Genomic DNA, 14931 nt, shown 5'->3' with positions numbered 1-14931 from the left:
ACATCCGGGAGGGAAGGGCTAATTGCATCCTCGGAATCTGAAAGACAACAAAGACAGTCAATACAGGTTTTGAAACTAAAAGATCACTTACCTTTTACACAGTTGCAGATCAATAGACAGTGAGCCAGACACAGCTGCAGACGGACAGATTGATGGTGGCTGGATCTACGGTCAGGGAGGGAGGGGCTCAGAAGGTCCTGAACCTGTAAGACGAAAAAAAGTCAATACATGTATAGAAACTGAATGATGACCTAACTCTTACACACTTGCAGTCAGATAGATAGCGAGTCACACACACCATTGCAATGGACAGACACTTGTTTGGTGGATCCACCATTAGGAAGGAGGAGGGTGGGGTCCTGGGGTCCTGAAAGCCTGTAAGACAACAAAGAATTAGAGAACTTGTAAGACAAAAAAGAAAGTCAATACATTAGCAAACTGGATGATTATTTGTATGACAGTTTATAAGAGGTAAATGATCATTCAAACACAGTTGCAGATGGAAAGAGCCTTGTTGGCCGGGTTTGAACAAGTTAAAGTTTATTAATGTTCCTGCTGGAACAGCCTGACAAAAGTGTGTTGTAGTAATCTAACCGTGAGTTTAAGTGTGTACTAGCTTTTCTGCATCCTGTAGAGATAAGGAATTTCTTAGTTTGCCAATGTAGAAAATCTGTTCTATGTATTTAGCTATATGTTGCTCAAATGATAGATCTGAATCAAATTAGACACCAAGACTTGTAGATGCTTAACCTGGAATAATGGAAAAAACAGCCAAGTCTAACATTTAGTATGAGTTTACTTCTAGTGTCTTTTGGACCCAAAAAGAGAACCTCTGTTTTGTTACTTTTAAGAAGAACAAAGTCATTTGGCATCCAGAGTACATCCTTCACACAGTCCTCAATTTTCTTTAATCTAGAGTTACCATCAGGTTTGGCTGATATATAGAGCTGTGTCATCTGCATCTGAAAGTTAACATCATGTCTGCTTATAACTGCCCAGTGGTAACATCTATAATGTAAATAATATATGCCCTTAAATAGAGCATTGTGGAACTCCAAATCAGACTTCTATGTAATTTAGAAATACTGACTGATAGGGTTCGTTTAGATATGATTTGAACCACAATAGGGCTGTTCCTGTGATTCCAACCATGTTCTCTAATCTTTCTAATAGAATAGTGTTATCTATAGTGTCAAAGGCTAAACTGAGGGTGAGTAGGGCTACATAGCAAGAGGCAAGAAAGAGATCGTTTGTAATCTTCACTTGGGCTATCTGAATCCAGATTGGAATTTCTCATACATTTCATTTTTACTCAGGTATAAGCAGAGTTGTTGAGCCACAGCATTTTCTAATATCTTGGACAGAAATGTTAAGCTTGAGATGGGTCTGTAATTGACAGTACACTAGGATCAAGATTTAGTTTCTTAATCAAAGGTTTTATAACAGCAAATTTAAGGGATTTGGGTACATGGTCTTAGGTAAGGGATGCATTTACTATTGTTAAAGGAGGTCTGATTATAATTGGGAGTAATTCTGACAGTATTTTAGAGGGAATCGGGTCAAGTGTACAGGTTGTAAAATTTATTGAGGAAATAATTTTTTGTTAGTTCTGGCTGTGGAAGTGTGTAGAAGACATCCAGCCTTTTTTCTACAACTAATTTATGTTCTAAATCAGCTACACCGGGTGACAGCCATGTTTAATTTAATAAGGAGTGTTGGATTTGTTGTCAAATATTTTCTATTTTATTATTAAAATAGTCCATAAAAATATTACTGGTTAAGGTAGTAGGGATCTGGGGTTGAGAATTTGCCCAACATACCTGACTTGGGTTGTATATTTAACAGTCTAAATTTAAATTTATTTGTGGAAGTTACTTGTACTGGTAAGATTTGATACATATACATCCTTTTTTTCCCCCTAAGATTGTTAAAACCAATTTTCTGTTCTCTATATATGCTCGATACTGCAGGGTTTGTTTGAAATGTGAGCAAGTGATACTAATATTACTTTTTTAATACAAGCAGAGAAAGGGCAGAACAAATGGTTTGAATGCAGTAAATTATCACTTACCTGACAGATCTCAGGCAGCACAGGTGTAGCCTTTCTCGGTGGTAGAGGACAGAACGTCAAACCTGCAGTCAGCAGTGGAGCGTTTAGAGTCAGCTGAACGGCTTGCTTCCTCGATCCTGGCGTCTGTTTTCTTCCAAACAGTGTCTGGAATTTAGTGTACTAGAGGTCTTCCAGGCATTCCAGCATTACCCTTTGGGCCCTATATTTAATAGGGTCTTACAATAAAATCTCCAACAATGAGAACACCGTCTGCAGTAGTTGCCCTCTCTGCTTGAGCATGCAGAGCCATAGACAAAGTCGATAAAGGCCCAGTTGCTTCAGGGTTGAACAATATCTCTCTCGGTAAATCGCTCAAAGAAAAAAAAAAAAATAAACATCAGCTCCCACCTTAGGTCTTCCACTTCCTTTTTGTTTTTCTTTTTTCTGGCCCAGGGAGAAAGGAAATTGCGCAATATGCAGAGGTGGTCAGAGTTAGGGGACCTGTCAATAATAGGTGCCGTCCTCAAACTTTTCCACATCTGTTGAAGAAAAAATTTAGAAAAACTTGTTAACTTGTTTACTGTAAATGCAGTGTCTTGTCTGCTAATGTTACTGAACATGTATACATTACTCTGTATTTAAAAGTGAAAATTAATTAGAACATTTTTGTGTAGGATGTAAGCTAATTACAAATAATGCTAATGATAGTGGGTACGATACACACTCAGTGCAGCATACGGAATGATGAAGCATCTGGTGCTAAGGTGGTGGTATGGGGGCCCCAAAATGAAAATCTGCTTAGAGCGCAATAAAGTCCTGGGCTGGGCTCTCCATGGCCACCATATTCCTCGAAAGTAAACACAGAAGTTAGTTAGTAAAGCAAACTAATGTAAAGTAAGACACACCACAGACAGCACAAGATCATAGTTTTATCAATGATAAAACTATGATAAACAAGCCAAAGCTAATATTACAGTCACATGAGATTGACAAGCAGTATGGCTGGTTGGGAGAAGTTGTCCCATTAACTTAAATCCTAACTAATCTGAATATTTATCCTTTTCAGCTATTTGTCTGTTATGTATTTCATTATCAAATTTTCTACTGTTCGAAACCGTTCATCCATAAGAACGTCTTCATCTTTAAAAATTTTTAAGCCTTCATGAGGGAAGGGGCAGTTGCTACCGAACCAGGTGATGCTAGCCCGAAATGGGACAGAATGCTAATTTGGAAAACATCCTTGACGGAGTGAGTAGAATGAGAAGATGGGAAGACTCCACTCAACAACTGGTGAATGGCCGCGAGCTGCATGGCAAGTGCATAGATAATCTGTAGAGCTGTGTGGAAGATCTGGAAAATAGGAGCCACCACAATAGTCAGATTGTTGGGCTTAAAAGAGGGCATTGAAGGGGAGAACTTGATTGTATGCCTTGAAAAGATACTGTCAGAAGGCCTGCACATGCACATTAACAACAAATTTGAAATTGAAAGAGCACACTGCTCTCCCGGATCTCATCCGAATGAAGACCAGCTTCAGAGATTCATCCTGATAAAGTTTCTGCGTTCAACCGCAAGAGATAATGTCTTAAAAAGCAACCCTAAAGCATCAGCAGTTACTGATGGGGAATAAACTATAAAACATCCACTAGCACAAGGAGACTGAGAGGTAGTAGACATCTCAGACATTCTACTGACCTAAGTTAAGTTCTCTCCTTTTTTTTCCCCCCTTTTTTCTCTTTGTTGTTAGTTTTGTGGACATGAATTTAACAAGAAGAGAATCCTCAGCTGGCTGCTGGAGACATTTTTCTGTTCATGTTCTCTCCTCTGCTGTGGAGAAAAGATTTTTGTTGGCCTGTTTGGCTATGTTGGTTAATTTTAGAATTACATGTATCCTAATAATGTTCAGTGGTACAAAAGCAGTAGCCTATATTATATAGGCTATATATCTATATCTATATATATATATATATATATATATATATATATATATATCTACTACAGGAGGAGTTATTTTCTTAAGAACTTGCAGAGCACCTATCCTCATTTTAATTTGGGTAGCACAGACAGCATAGCAATGGTTTGGGAGGCATCTAAAGTGTACATTGGGGTAAAAGGATTGCACAGACTTCGGAATGGGAAAAATAGCTCAATTGGAGTATTAAAACATTGGCAGCAGAACTAAATAGCATGGAAAAAAAAGTTGGCCAGATATTACTCTAAAAGCGTATTTAAAAACATTTGTGATCATCATTCAGCATTCCTTTTTATGAGTCAGAAGAAAAACTGACAGACCTTTGACCAGACAGTTAAAATAACAAATCTCTCTCCACATCATTCCAGCAATAAGAGCAGGGGGTTCTCTTATAACATCTTCCAAGGGTATTAATGGGGTCTTTAAAGAATTCTATGAGAACCTGTATAGATCATCTGGTGCTTTACTAGAGCTATTAGCCCCAGATTTTTTTCTCAAACATAAATCTTCCAAAGTTATCTTCTGATCAAGCATCTATTCTTGATGCACCAATAACCTAAGAAGAGGTTAAAACAGGGGCATGAAAACAGGGAAATCACCAGGAACAAATGGGTTTCCGGTGGAGTACTATAAAGAATATATAGATATAATTACTCCCATACTGACAAATGTGTTCAGGAGGCTTTTTAAAGAGGCTCACTTCCACCATCTCTTAAAAAACACTCCTCACTCTGATACCTTAGAAAGGAAGAGATCATATGGATCCGGCCTCAGACCAATTAGCCTCATCATTGTATATAGTAAGATACTGGCTAAGGTTCAGATTGGAAACAATCTTAAGGGGTAGGTCTTCCACTGATAATTTGAGAAGGCTCATGCACTTAATGTGGTTAAATGCCTCCTAGTCAATGTGAAATGCAAGTGGCCACTGTATCGCTTGATGCTCAGAAGGCCTTCGATAGGGTCGAGTGGGACTTCTTACACTCGACCCTGTTGAGGTTTGGTTTTGGTTCTGGTTTTGCTAAAAGGATAAAAATATTTGTCAAAACTGATGCTTTAGGATTGCTGTATGTCACTGCTCTTATTTACAATTGCGCTGGAACCCCTAGCGGTGGCCATAAGAGCGAACCCTGCCATCAAAGAAGTAAACCCAGTCACTATGCACTCTTCAGAGGCCTGGGCAAAGGTTCATAAATTGCACAGGATTTCCCACTACAAACAACATTATGCATCACTCTGGTTCAACCCAGAGGTGAAGATTGGGAAGCAGAAAGTGTTTTGGAAATGGTGGCTAGACAAGGGTATACACACTGAATGATCTCTATACAGAGGAGACATTTATGTAATTTACTGAACTTGTTCAACAGTAAATGCTACACGAAAAAGGTGATTTCTGGAAATATTTACAAATTAGAGATTGCATGATTAGAAAGCCTTGGTCAGTAAGATCAGCCGATCTAATGGTTAACTATCTAGATAACCATTTTAATCATAAGGCATCAATATTTTATAAAAACTCAATTAAGGGAAATAAAGTAAAAAAAATAATAAATAATAATAAAGGGAAATTTATACAATATAAAATTCTGCACTGGTATTATTGGACACATTGTAGGCTCTTTAAAATAGGACTAACAAATAGTAGTTTATGTTGGAAGTGTAAAAAAGAAATGTGAACCTTTTTTCATTTCATATGGGAATGACACATGGTTAAACCATTTTGGCACAGTATGTTGGTATTTTTGGACACATGGGCGAGAGTAGCCCTGCCAGTCTCTCCCCACTTTTGTCTCTTGGGAGATAAAACAGAAACCTCAAATCTAATAAAAGGCGTATATTCAGTTTTGATGGTGGGGATAACCTCAGCCATCAGAGTTATGGGCATGTAGAGTTAAAGGGCCTGTAGAACTGGGGATTTGGGATTATTTCAAGGATCATCTCATTTCTAACTGACAGCATGATTATAAGACTAAAACTAAGATGTTTGTATACCTTATTATTTCACTTTATAATTATTATTGAAGGATGGGTGTTTGTACAATGTGTATCAGTATGTATATCTGTACCAAATGAGCTTTTGTTTACTGTGTTAAACTACAAAAAAAAAAAAAAAAAATGACTAGGAGTAGCAAGTAGATAGGTAAAGACCGGGATAGACAGAAAGAGCCTTGAGGATGGATGGATGGAAAAGAGCATTGTAGAGGGACAGACAGGAAAGCAACCCACAGAATCTTACTAAACTCAGTTAACATGGCTGCGTAAATCTAACCTCCCATACCCAATCTCACCACTTTCACGGGTGGTACCATTTCCACACATTTCTAAGACAAAGATGTTGCATTTGAAAGAACAAAGATCATACAAGATAACACTCATTACAGTATAACACTTCACCGAAGTGTATCGGGTTGTCTTACTAACAAGCCAAAAACAAAAACAAACAAACAAAAAAATAAATAAATAAAACACAAACACAGACCAGGCCACAGACAGACATATGTACATAGCACTAGATTATCAGGCAGAGGAGGTGGAGTTTGCATAATCTACCAGAATACACTTGATATTCAAAAACACTGTATCACCTTCACTTCTTTTGAGATTCTCTACATTAATATATCAAATCCAGCCACAAATAAAAATGCATTCACATTAATTAATATTTGTAGGTCTCCAGCACCCTACTCTGGATTTTTAAAAAGAATTTAGTGATTTTGCTGCAGACTTGGCAGTGTGCAGTGACAAAGTTAGAATAGTAAGAGACTTCAATATTCATTTTGAAAAAGCAGACAATCCATTAACAAAGGCGCCTGCGCCGATCTTAGATTCTGTCGGCATCACACAAAACAGAACTGAAACCACACATTACTGTAACCATACCCTAGATTTAGTCCTGACCCTGTGTGATAGCATTGATAATCTAAATATTCTACCTCAAAGCTTAGTAACATCAGACCATTACCTAATCTCCTATGAGCTACATCTTAGGCAAAATGTTAATTTGGCCCCTTGCCACTTTCTAAAGCATGCAATAATCCAATGACCACTGTACAGTTTACTGAAAATCTCCCAGACCTATCGACCTTAGCTTACAGTCCGTCAGATTAAACATAGCTAGATAGATTAACAAACGGTCTTTAACATACCCTTCAATTAACCTTAGACAAACTGGCTCTGCTCGCACAGTGGTACAGTGATCAAACTCGTACCTTAAAACAAACAGCGCAGAAACTAGAGCCAAAATGGCGGACGACCAAACTAGAGGTGTTCCACTCTGCCTGGAAGGACAGCCTTAGTCAATATAGAAAGGGACTCATTAAATCTCTCTCAGCATATTTGGCCTCACTGATCTAAAATTACAAAAACAATCCCAGAGTACTTTTTAGTGAGATCTCTAAACTTACTTAAAGGCAGGCAGATACTCAACCCCAGATTCCAGCTTCTTTAACCAGTAATGTTTTATGGACTATTTTAATAATAAAGTAGAAAGCATTAAACAACAAATCCAACACTCCTTATTAAATCAAACATTTGACCTTAAATCTAAATTGCTTGGTGTAGCTGCTTTAGTTAGTTCATAACTTAGTTGTAGAACAAAGGCTGGAAGCCTTCTACCCACTTCCACAGCCAGAACTAGAAAAAAATATTTCCTCAGCAAATTGTACAACCTGTACACTTGACCCAATTCCCTCTAAAATACTAAAAGAAATACTCCCATTATAATCAGACCTCTTTTAACAATAGTAAATTCATCCCTTAGCTTAGGGCATGTACCCAAAACCCTTAAATCAGCAGTCATAAAACCATAAAACCTAATCAAGAAACCAAATCTTCTAGTCCATCCATGAATAAGAAATTCCTAACTGGATTCAAACCCCATCGTAGCACAGAGACAGCCCTAGTGAAGATTGTAAAGATCTCTTTCTTGCCTCTTCTTAAGGCTACGTATCTTTATTAGCCCTACTAGACCTCAGTGCAGCCTTTGATACAATAGTTCACACTATTCTACTAGAAAGATTAGAGAAAATGGTTGAAATCACAGGAACAGCCCTATCGTGGTTCAAATCATATCTAACTGAACACTATCAGTTTGTAAAGATAAAAGATTTATCTTCAAATTACACAAAAGTAAGATATGGAGTTCCGCAATGCTCTATTTTAGGACTGCTATTATTTACATTATACATGTTACCACTGGGCACTTATAAGCAGACATGGCAATAATTTCCATTGTTATGCAGAGGACATGCAGCTCTGTAGATCAGCCAAACATGTTGATACATTTAGAGTAAAGAAAATGGAGGACTGTGTAAAGGATATGAAACTCTAGATGTCACATAACTTACTTCTTCTTAACAGTAACAAAACAGAACTTCTCATTTTATGTCCAAAAGACACTAGAAATAAACAATTTTTATTTAGACTTAATGTTAGACTTGGCTGAGTTTTCCATTATTCCTGGTCCAGCAGCTAAAAATCATTTGACAGAATAAAGATTTGAATAAAGTAAATCATCACTTACCTGACTGGTGTGATTGGGTAAGGTCTTGGTGTAGCACCTTCTCGATGTTTCCAGAGAGCACAACATATTCCGGGCAGCAGAGGTGAAGCCTTTCTCTGTGGTAGAGGACCGGACGTCATACCCAATTTCATCACTTTAACTGGTGGTACTATTTCCATATATTTCTCAGACTAGGAGAAGCTGCATTTGCAAACACTAGTAAATAAAACTTCACCGAAATTAATCTGGCTGTCTTACTAATGAGCTAAACACAGTCACTTGTTTGTACATCCAAGCACATTTTACCTTGAGTTTGGAAAGCTTAGTTTGATATTGGATCATTAGATATTCACTTTGCCCCTCCTCTCACTCACAAACAATGTCCTAAAATCTCAAACATGTCTTTAAAAAAAACAAAACAAACAAACAATGGAGAACAGAGAAACTACACTCATATTTCCTCAACATTTCCAGTCTTAACACTTTGACAAGGATATTTAATCAGAATAGCCAGAATTCCTGCAACAGGTGCCGTCGATGGTAAAACGCAAAAAAATGTGCGGAAACCAAAAACTCTGAGATAAAGAGCTGCTAGTGTTACTTATAAAGATGATCAAACCTACTGAAGAACAGAGATGAAATGAAATTCAATGACTAATCTTAACTTCTTTAACAAACATATATTTTTTTAGCACTTTAGATGTTATAAACATGCATGTAGCGCATTTTCATCATGAATAAATCACTACTGTGACACTGTCGTACAATATGCCTATTTTAACAATTTTTATGTAATATTGTTCCAGTGAAACATCCATAAAGCATATAAATCCAAAATCAGCTGTAGTGTACAGAGACACATCTGAAATACACTACTACCCTTAGAATAGCCAGATTACAGTTTACCAAAAAGTACTTAAGAGAGCCTGCAGATTTCTTGTGGACTGCTCACTAGTGCTTGAAGGTGGGTAAAATTGTGTCTGTACTCACCCTCTTATTAACAGTACTTAGTGGGGTCCATAGAAACAATCCAAAACATAGTGACTTGTATTTCAGAAATCCTTCTTCCTGATAATAGTTTATAATCCTGGGTGTTTCCTGGTAAAAGGAAAGTCTGAACCATGGAAATCCCTGGTTTGAGTTGCTGAGAGTCAATTCAGGAGTGATACCTTTGTCTTCTGGGTGTAAAGTTTATCCCAGTGTCCATAAAAAGAGCAAGTCAGTTGTAAGGACTGCAAATAGAGAAACAAACAAACAAAAACAGAAAACAAGACAAAAGTGAAGCTTTCTGCAAAAGCAGAACAGTACAAAACCTCATGAATAAAACATACACAAAACTTGACTGAATATATAAAGAATTAAATGATAGCAAACTTACAGTGAGTATTAGAACCTATAGTTCCACCAAGAAGGATCTTCATTACAGTGAGGCCTACAATGAGGCCTAAAGTGAGCCACAACTAAACCACCTTGCTGCTGCTTAGTTCCCTCCTTTTGGCCTACTTCCCCTGGCCTACTTCCAATATACTGCCACATAGTGGATGGAGTAGGAATTACCATGAAAAAAACACTGTCACAACACTGGAGTCACACGAGTGTCAGCAATCAAGTAGGCCTAAGTTTTAGGATTTTTTATACCAATATAGAAAATAGGCAAGTGGCTTAAAGTTCCAACCACAACAGGCCCAATGAGACCTAAAGAACCAGCACAACAGGCCCAAGGATAATGATAATTACAAATCAATACACATAACTAATCATAAAAATTATTGCATTTTCAACTAAAAAAAACATTCTGTTAATAGTCATATCTCATATGAAGACTTTTGTATCCTTTGATAAGAACTAAATATGACATGTGTGACTGTCTCCTATAAATACTTATAAATAAATTAGAAAAGGTGAATGCTGTGACAAGGTCCTGTACAATTGTTTCATATTTTAGTGACAAATAATTAGCAATTTAATACATTTATAACTATTTTACAAAGTTAGTGAGATAATGTTTACATCAATCCTGGTGCTTTAAATCTCTCCCACATGGTGAGGTTTATGGTTTATTTATTTAACAATGGTATCGGATCGGTACTGTGTATCGATCAATAAGTGTATGTATTGGTATTGGAACTGAAAAAGGTTGGTGCATCTGTAAATGTAACATTTAGGAAACAGCATATGACAGCATTATTGTAAGGCATTTCTGGCAACTTCACTGTTTAATAGAATATGCCTACATTGATAAATCCCCTTAGGTTTCACTCTGATTGGTGAATGTTTAGCATGTCAAATATATGCTTGAATGTGATTGGCTAATGGCAACCACAATAATTGACATATCAAGTCCTCTGGTCAGACTATTATAGAATAGGCTAAAGATGCAGCAAGTAAAAGTGTAGCTTGACTGGATGAATGGTTTCTGAGAAACAGTTATGTACTACTGGCCTCGCTTTCTTGTGACAAATGTCCACCAAACTTGACATGCCCCCTCAAAATAATGTGCTGAACAAATTTTGTTAAAATGAGCTTAAGTGTTCAAAAGGTACAGGTTGACATTATTCATTCTAATTATTATTAATTATAAATATCGCAGGTATTTTGCTACCAGATATGTGAGGATTGGTAAAAAAAAATCCTAGAATTAGGAAGGATCAAGAAATCAGCCAAAAAAATTAACAAATATTTTTTTAGTGAATGTCATTTTTCTTGGCCGAGTTTTTCACAGCTGCTGTAACTTGTTTGGTGTTTCTGGGATTTACGGCTCTTTATGGCAGGAGTAAACAGACCCAAAGTGTCATTCACAGTGCTGAGGCAAGACTCCAGCTCATTTCTCCTACCTGATTACAAAAATGCAGCCTACACTTCCCAGAGTACTGTGCGACTGACGTCATTAGCGCGAGCGCCCCAAACGGAGCCGCAGAGAAAGATACACACACACACACACACACACACACACCTCAGTCTACAGAAGTAAGATATGGAGTTCCGCAATGCTCAATTTTAGGACCGCTATTATTTACATTATACATGTTACTACTGGGCAGTTATAAGCAGACATGACGTTAATTTCCATTTTTATGCAGATGACACACAGCGCTATATATCAGCCAAACCTGACGATAAATTTAGATTACAGAAAATGAAGGACTGTGTAAAGAATATAAAACCAAGGATATAAAAGTCCAAAAGACACTAGAAATAAACTAGCAGACTTAATGTTAGACTTGGCTGATGCTTCCATTATTGTTATTGTATTGTATTGAAAACAAAATGTTTCTATTAGTATATAAAGCCCTACATGGCCTCGCTCCTGAGTACATGCGGGATCTTATTACATATTACGAACCATCAAGACTACTTAGATCTCAGGGTGCTGCCCTCTGACTTGTTCCCAAAATTCAGAAAACCTTAGCAGAGGAAAGAGCTTTTTCTTATAAAGCCCCCAACATTCAAGATAATGTTCGGGACTCAGACACAGTCTCAATCTTTAAATCTAAGCTGAAAACTCATCTGTTTAGCTTAGCTTTTGGTAATTAATGTTTCCCCTTAAATAAAGGTTGTAGATCCAGGGGTTCACGGACACAGGGAATTGTAGTACACTGAGATGCTGGAGCTGTCGTCTCGCTGCTTACACGCGATCACTCAGGTTTGTTGACAGTGGAGCAGATAGATGCTAGCGTTTTCAGGGTGCTCCCGTGTCTGTGTTACCTTCTGGCTCTCTCCTTTTAATTAGGCTGTTGTAGTCAGAACTGCCGGAGTCGTCAGACACACTCTGACACTGCTCAACATTCTCTGCTCTCTATAAAATTCTCTCAGTACTAACTCTCTCTTTTTACCTTCTCCGAGTAAATGGCCACCCAGCCCGACCTGCTGGAAGATTGCCCGCCGAGGTCCCCTCTACCTGCGTCAGACCAGCTGCCACCTAACCGGTCCGACTATCAGGCCCCCCACCCACCACCACCCATAGCAGCCCAGCGGCTCACCCGCCAACCACTGCTACCTGTTTAATGACCATGTTAAAACCTAAATTGACTCGTAACTATCTGCCACTATTTATATCACCACTATTAACTCTCTGTTGTATCTGGTTTGGTCATTTTTATCAATAATGTTTAAATAGTTCTGACCAGAGGAGGATGTTTTTTGTTTTGTTTTTTTGTCTCTGTCTTTTATTAATTACTTATTATGTACAGCACCTTTGTGACAACAACAGTTGTAAAAAGCTCTATACAAATAAATCTGAATTGACTTTAATTTTGAACTGCCCTGAGAAATCTGTAAGTGCAGGATCTGTTCATGATTCATGATTCATTCAAGGCTAGAACGCAACAGAACCAACGAAACTAACAAACAAAAACCTCACCCCAAAACCGCGCTCGTCAGGCACCGATGAACCGGACGCCAAATCACCCTGGCGACCAACCGGTGAACCAGACAGCGAACTCCTGAACGTGAAACCGCTCCGATAGAGCATTTACTACTTGAACTTGTAGACCTCCCTAGAAGTCTCCAGAACATGAAGCCAACCTTACAGCTTGGCATCGCAAGAGTAATTCTCGGCACCGAGGCATCTGCGTTTGCTCCCTTTGTACCCCAGCACTCAGGTGAAACAAATCGGACATAAACATAAAACATGGCGCCTTACTGCGACCGCTGTCAACATAAAAGTCCTTAGTGAGAAAACCAACGGGAGGAACAGAAAGTACGTGAACGTTGAAATCAACCCAACATTGACTGAAAAGTCCCAAGGAGCCTGTGGACCGCGGCCCGAAGCCGCCCCTGTGGGGGGGCGCGGCGCTGCAGGGCTGACAGTACCCCCCCCGAGGCGGGTCTGAGGGTGGTATCCTGAGTAAAGACTTACCCCCAGGTGCTCGCAAAACGAACCCCACACCCGGGATGTGAACTGGGCCCCTCGGTCTGATACTATGTCCTCCGGGATTCCGAAATTCCGGAGGACGTGGTCTACCAGGGCTTGGGCTGCCTGCATGGCTGTGGGCAATGTAGGGAATGTGATGAACTTAACCCCCCTCGAGAAACGATCCACCACCGTCATCACCACCGTGTAACCCCCAGATTCGGGCAGATCCGTGACAAAGTCTACTGCCAGGTGAGACCACGGGCGGTCGGGGACGGGCAGAGGCATGAGCTTCCCCGAAGGGAGCGTCTTGGGGGTTTTGCACAGGGCGCAGGTGCTACATGAAGCAATTATACGGTGAATGTCTGCCCGCATCCCTTCCCACCAGTACTTGGCTGCCAGTAGGTGGAAAGTACGGGTCTCACCTGGGTGGCCGGCCGTTGGAGAGGCGTGGGCCCAGCCAATGAGCCTCTCCCGGAACGTGCTCGGTACGTAGACCTTGTCTGGGGGGCACACCGTGGGAACGACGGTGCGGGAAAGCGCCTCGGCTATCTCCGTATCTAGGTCCCATTGAATCGCCGCGACTGAGACCGAAGGTGGTAACAAGGGTACCGGGTCGACCTCCCCCCCCCTCCGCCGTTTGGTGGATGCGGGAGAGGGCATTCGCCTTAGTGTTACGGGAGCCCGGCCTGTACATGATGTGAAACTGGAACCTGGCGAAAAACAGGGACGTCATTAATGAATGACTGGAAGACGGAGGGGGCGTTGGCTAGGCCATACGGCATGACTCGATACTGGTAATGCCCCCTGGTGGTCATAAACGCCATCTTCCACTCGTCCCCCTCCCTGATCCGCACGAGATTATACGCACTGCGCAAATCCAGCTTGCTAAACACTCGGGACCCCCGCAACTGTTCGAGGGCAGACGGGACCAACGGCATGGGATAGGGGAAGCGCCTGGTAATAGCGTTAAGTGCCCGGTAGTCTATACACGGCCTCAACCCCCCCCCCCCTTTCTTCTGAATGAAGAAAAACCCTGACGCTACGGGAGACTTAGACGGCGTGATGTACCCCTGTGCTAAGGCTTCGTCTATATAATCCTCCATCGCCCGTTCCTCCTCCCTAGTGAGGGGGTAAACTCGTGCTTTAGGTAAGACCGCTCCCTCTACTAGGTCGATGGCACAGTCGTACGGGCGGTGGGGGGGAAGCTTAGCAGCACCGGACTTAGAGAAGACCTCTACAAGGTCCTCATACTCGGACGGCAAGACGACTAGGGATTCTGGTTCAGGGCTCTCCACCGAGGTGGACCCGACGCTAAGGGGGGCGAGATTGAGGCAGTGTGTGCGGCAATATGAGGACCAAGATACTATCTCCCTGTCTGGCCAGGAGATGTGAGGGTTGTGTTTACTAAGCCATGGCAGACCTAGTATCAGAGCATGCTCGGAGGCCGGGAGTACCAGCAGTGAGGCCTCCTCCTGGTGTAGGAAACTCGCGGCGAGGTGGACCCCAGTGGTCACGTGGGTAATGGGGCGAGGACCCATGGGCTGCCCGTCCAG

This window comes from Salminus brasiliensis, chromosome 21 (assembly GCF_030463535.1).
Source record: "Salminus brasiliensis chromosome 21, fSalBra1.hap2, whole genome shotgun sequence".
Lineage (NCBI taxonomy): Eukaryota > Metazoa > Chordata > Actinopteri > Characiformes > Bryconidae > Salminus > Salminus brasiliensis.
Note: the sequence above shows the minus strand (reverse complement) of the source record.